The 5,422-nt window shown below is 40.5% G+C and overlaps 1 pseudogene; it reads left to right on the forward strand.

Annotated features, from left to right (window-relative positions):
- The first annotated feature begins 4,997 nt into the window (after nucleotides 1-4,997).
- LOC127195998 (uncharacterized) lies at nucleotides 4,998-5,115 on the forward strand (annotated as a pseudogene).
- Nucleotides 5,116-5,422: the final 307 nt, after the last annotated feature.

Below are 5,422 nucleotides of genomic sequence, written 5' to 3' on the forward strand. Positions count from 1 at the left end.
TTTCAGTGGGTTTTCCAGAACAGGTTAACATCTTCTTGAAGCACACCGATGAAATAATAGATTTTATTATAATGGAACACAAAAGAAATTCCTAATATTATTTATTATGTTTATTTTTAATTTTTATTTCTTTATTATTTTTTTAAAAATGCATATACTTGACTCAAATATTTAATCTGCCTTTCATCAGTACAACTGATATTATGAGAAGGAATAATTGTAAGTTTTAGCACCTACAATCTTGGAGCTCTCTGGAACATTGAGAAAAGTAGTCATTCATAGTTTGTTCATGACTTTGTTTTGGGGGAAAATGTGAAAGCATTGTAATAAACATGTAGAGGGTCAAAACCAGGTGATTACTAACAATGAAAATCTTTCTCAATGATCTCTCTAGGCACAGCCCTAACCATGTTCCTGACTCTGTTCAGATCTCAGATATCTGTATCTCCGATGACCTTTTGGGTTTGTTTTGCATTCCTCTCATTTCTAAACCTCATTCAATCTGGCTTCTGATCTCTAAGTTGTTTCTTTCTCATCTTTTTTTTTTTTTTAACTAAGTACCCTGTGCTTTGGCTTCCTTCTGCCCACATGGTTTCAAAGACTGCACTCTTTTTATGCTAGTGTACTCTATCATAGCCTTCTTGTACTAATGAATTATATTTGGTTCACTTCGGTATTCACTGGTGTTATGTTACTCTTCCTGGCTTCCTGGCATGAGATGAAGTAGCATCTACTCATGCCATGTAGAGAGCATCAACAGAGAAAAGGAATTATTCTATTTAAGACCAGTTTGATGATGTAAAAAGTTGCTTAGGGTTCACTATAGAAACATGGGTGAGGTACTAAATGACTCTAAAACATCATATCACTGAACATTCTTACTCCATCAGGAGTGACGACTCTAGAAGTCAATGGAGCCAAAAACTCACTCTATTTTAAATTTCCAATAAACTCCAGCACTTGTCAGGATCAGCAAAACTGGATGGCAGGAGAGAGTGGGTGTGGAATGTCGAGTGTGCGGCGACCAAACGTCTCTTCTAGGGTGGAATGTATCAGCTCCACTAGAATCACCACAGAACCAAATGTCACTGTGATAGTTTGCTCCTCTTACTGTCATAACTGTGCTCCATGATGATGATGCTCATTTTAGCCTAAAAAAAAAAAAAACTACACCACACTTTTGGGCACAGTGTCAAATGTTTTTGATAAATGCTAACTGAAACTTACACAAACACTCACCACCCTCAAACATGAGATTTATGCATGCAATGAGAAGCCTAGTTTCTGCCACGTGGAGAGACTTCCTGTGACTCTGAGTCATGTTCTGTTGTCACTCCTGGGCTATGGTCTGTAAGATAAGGCAGTAGCTTGAAGTGGGAATTAAATCACTTACTGCACACGGCTATCACCAGGTTGATTTCTTTCTGGTGTGCACGGTCAGTGCCTAAGGACAACTCTAGGTGATGTGGCCCTGGATCTGAATGTTCCAAATCTCCACAATCACAAAGGTGTAATCTGGCAATAGGTTTTCCAGAACTCAGGGGTGTTCTGTAAAGTACTTAAAACACTTTATACTACATATGTGAGGTTAAAATATTGTTAATTTTGTTATTATAATTCTGTTCTTCTTGATCATAAGATAAACTGGGCACTGCCTTTCATCTCTTGGGAAGGTTTTTATACATCTCAGAATGATTGGCAATTTTCTGCTTCATGAACACTACTGGGAAAAGGATGGGTTTCCTGCAAGAAAGGTCTCAAACACATCACACTGTATGGTGTGTATTATCTTTGTCAAGACAAATGAGTAATGGCATGATCATTTAAAAGAAAAACAAGTCATTTTTGTAGCATACTGAATTGTCTCATGTCCAGCTGCAGATGTTTCTGCTACTTAGTCATAGTTTCACATTTGCATCTGATTGCCTGATGCTTTCAGGATACCTGGTCCCCACTCTCTGAAACATGGCATCATATCTTATCTCCCTGATTCCCAATTTGTCTATGCTCTTTTCCGAATAAGATGTCTGTAGGCAAATGGAATTTCTCTGTCATTAGAGGGAAGCCTACCACTTTCCCAGTGCACTGTCTGATGACTCTGTGTCTGCATCTCTAAGTAACATTGGCCCTCTCAGAATTCAGTATCGCATAGCCTGCTGATTGTGAGATCAGTTCATAAGCTGTCCAGCTTTCAGTTGCGAAGTCCTTCGACAGTATCAATCTCTGCATTTTCGTTCTTGTTCTTGTTCTCATGTCTACAAGCCAAACGTGCAGGTTTGCCTTTTCTACAAATGGAATCTCATTTTGTCATTTTCAGCTTCCACTTAAAGTGACATCTCACGGAGGGAGGTGCAAGTTGCCTTTAAGCCTTTAGTAGGTTACTTTCCTCTACCATGACAAGTGACCCAGGGCTCAGAAGAAATTGATTTTCAAGTTAATGATTTTTTTCTCTTCCTACAATCACATTTGTGTCATGTTTTACAGAATTAACCAGCTTTTATGAATGTGTGTTGCAAATCTGGCCCAATTATAGAAATAGGAGGCTCAGGCCTTTCACTTAACAGTTTGTTTCACCAAGTACACAAGCTGATGAGCACTCATACAGTGACTGATTTCATATTTTGTCAAAGAGGAAAACCTTGCCTTGGATAACTACAGGCATCTTGTTATATCCCATTCCCAAATCTGTCAACCATTTAATGACAGCTGGAGCACAAAACAGTATTTTACTTTTCATAAGCAACAAGATCCATGCATAAAAACAGCATTTTCTGAACTGTTTTTATGGTAAGGATACAAACTGTATTATGTAGACAGAGTTTTGAGGAATTATCATAAAAGATACACTATCCTCATTTCCTATATCTGACCAGTAAACTTTTGCACATGTCATTGGCACAGTACTAAAGAATTTATAGGAAAAAACCTAACTAGAAGTGGAAATCTGATGCACTCTGTCACTTCCGGTGATCTGCATGTTTCAGGACACACTTTAGACACACATGAAGGGTAATTCCTACCATCTGGAAATCAATATCTTGCCAATTGAGGTTTTCAATGATTGTAGAATAACAAAATAAAAATAATAGTGTCTGAGACAACATGCAACAATTTTCCTACTGGAGCTCTTTTCTTTCTATTCTCTCCCAGTGAGCTAAAAAGGGTACATGAGCTGGCTTACTTGAGGTAAAACTTCACTGATTCTCATAAAATGAAATTACTCCTTTAGGTGAGCAATGCTGGTGTTATGATCCAGCTGCGGGATCAGGCTTCGCCCCTTCTCTGAAGTGTTTGCTGATTCTGCTGACTTTTTACTTCTCCATCTTTGGTGCTTCATTTTTTTATTTTTTAGGGTTTTTTGTTTGAAACTGGTTATTTTGAATATTAGAAATGAATTTGAAAGTTTGAAAGAAGGAAAAAAAAGAAAGAAATCAGCTCCCCCAAATTCCCCTTATATTCTGGTTCTATGAAGTTGATGGTTTGAAAACTCCATTGAGGTTGTCAACAGGTGTCTCCTTTTCTGTGCCCCCAAAGAGTCCTGGACTACTTCACTGGACATGTTTTTCACAACGTCTTCATCAGTCAATTGCACTGACAACTCTGTTCTTTGGGCTGGCCAGCCCTCCTACCACCCCAATACCAATAGTGTCTTCTACAGGTATTGAGTTCTTTTTTTTTTTTTTTTTTTTTTTTTAGGTGTTGAGTTCTTATTGCATCTCAATTCCACCCATTAAATCTGTTTGTGTTTTATCTACTCTCACTTCCAATGTCTCAGCAGCCTCCTCTCAAAATACAAGAAAACGTCCCTGATGACAATTTGGCTAGGCCTCACTCTATGAGTAGAGCAGAGTATCATTAGGAATCATTTCATTGATATTTATTTTTCTTTCTTGTCCTCATTTGTGTTTGGTTGTATCCTATATCTCTGGACTATCCATCTTTGATTCCTGGACCTCCAGAGAGTGTCAGGGGTAGACGTCCTCTCGTGGCATATGTCTCAAGGTGGACCAGTCATTGGTTGGCCATTACCACAATTTCTGTTCCACCTTTACCCACGTACAACTTATAGACAGGACATATTGTAGGTCCAAGCTTTTGTGGCTGAGTTTGTGCCCCAATCCTTCTACTGGAAGTTTCACCTATTTGCAGGAGATAGTCAGTTTAGGCTCTCTATCCTCCATTGCTAGGAGTTTTAGCCTGGGTCACCTTGATAGATACCTGAGGAGTTTCCATTGCCCTAGGTTTCTAGCTCATTGTCAGTTGTCATCAGAGAGGCTTCACCCACCAACTGATTAAAAACAGACACAGAGATCCACAGTGAAACTCTAGGTAGAGTTTGGGGAATCTTGTAGGAGTAGGGAAAGAAAGATTGTATGAGCCAGAATGCTCAAGGACAACACACACACACACACACACACACACACACACACACACACACAGAGAGAGAGAGAGAGAGAGAGAGAGAGAGAGAGAGAGAGAGAGAGAGAGAGAGAGAGAGAGAGAGAGAGAGAGACTACATACAATACAACAAACAAACAAGAAACATCCCCCCAAAAATCCAAGCAACATAAAAAAAAGCCACACAAAATAAACCAACCTGGGTCTATAAGGCCTCACAGACACTGAATCACCAACCAGGGAGCTTGCATGGCACTGACCCCTAGTTACAAATGTCCCTGACCCTTCTGAACATATATTACAGTTATCGTCTTTTTGTGATACTTCCAGCAGTGTTTCTGACTCTGTTTCCTGACTTTGGGGCCCTTTTTCTCCTACTGGGTTGCTTGTCTAGCCTTATTAGGAGAGGAGATGCCTAGTCTTACTTTGATGTGATATGTTACAACTGGCTGATATTGATTGGTGGCCTGCCCTTTTTTGAAGAGAAATCATAGAGGAGTGGATGGAATGGGAGAAGAGGGGAGGTGAGGGAGGGACTGGTAGGAGAGGAAGGAAGGAAAACTGCATTCTGGGTGTAAGTAAATAAACAAATGAAAATTGTTGCCTCGAGAGGTGTTGCAGGTGTAGTTGCTTTGTCACATGTGCATCAGTAGGTGACACAGAGGAGAGAGGCTCTGTCAGACCTATGAACATCTGAATTACTAGGAGCCCAACAGTCCCTGAAAAAGTGAGTCCTGAGAAGACCACCAGTCCAGCACCACGTATCCTAGACAGGGAGCTAGCCTGAGATGACCATCTGTCCCATGCGATGCAGGCCCAGATGGGCTCCCAGGATGGGGATCAAGCCAAAAACTGGAAGAACTCCAGCTTGGGACCATGGAACCCTGGGTAGGAGTGAGCTCCTGACAGAGAACTCTTGTATGGACCACTTAGGTGGCCTGGGTGGGGAGCGAGATCAAGATGACCACCAGAACTGAGCCATGGGGCGTGACAGTGAGCTGCAGTGAGTTGATTACCAATCCAG

Source organism: Acomys russatus, chromosome 11 (assembly GCF_903995435.1).
Source record: "Acomys russatus chromosome 11, mAcoRus1.1, whole genome shotgun sequence".
In the NCBI taxonomy this organism is placed as follows: Eukaryota; Metazoa; Chordata; class Mammalia; order Rodentia; family Muridae; genus Acomys; species Acomys russatus.